The sequence below is a fragment of the Habropoda laboriosa genome, unplaced genomic scaffold (genome assembly GCF_001263275.1).
Source record: "Habropoda laboriosa isolate 0110345459 unplaced genomic scaffold, ASM126327v1 scaffold145, whole genome shotgun sequence".
Taxonomy (NCBI): Eukaryota; Metazoa; Arthropoda; class Insecta; order Hymenoptera; family Apidae; genus Habropoda; species Habropoda laboriosa.
This window is the reverse complement of record NW_017100307.1, coordinates 1,227,681-1,228,046: the sequence shown is the minus strand read 5'-3', so window position 1 is coordinate 1,228,046 and position 366 is coordinate 1,227,681. Positions and strand designations below refer to the sequence as shown.

The following is a 366-nucleotide window of genomic DNA, read 5'->3' as shown; positions in this document are numbered from 1 at the left end:
AAGCTACCACAGATTAAATAAATTTGAAAGTACTTTAAAAACTTATATGGGATAATATGAAAATAATAGCGAATTTATAAAAGCTATATTGTAATTATAAATATAACATTAAAAAAGCCAATAACGTTACAGTACTTTTATCTGAGCATTAGGTTTTAATACGTAGCCTGATGGGATATAGGAGGATAAGAAATGGAAAACTATTTTTAACGAAGCATCCACGAATAGAGGTTAATCTTCCCAGAGACTAACCCAAAAATAACACAAAGCTTCTGTGCTTCATGAAATTGCGTTCACATTATAATAGTTATATATAGTGATTACTAATTTAAGTGTAAAATTAATATAAGAGTAAATTTAGTTTAA

The 366-nt window shown here is 26.5% G+C and overlaps 1 protein-coding gene across 1 annotated transcript in view; it reads right to left on the bottom strand.

Annotated features, from left to right (window-relative positions):
• Positions 1-366, bottom strand: part of LOC108574037 (protein phosphatase 1 regulatory subunit 12B) — a 15,603-nt gene that overhangs the window by 6,344 nt on the left and 8,893 nt on the right. The gene's annotated exons all lie outside the window — the stretch shown is intronic.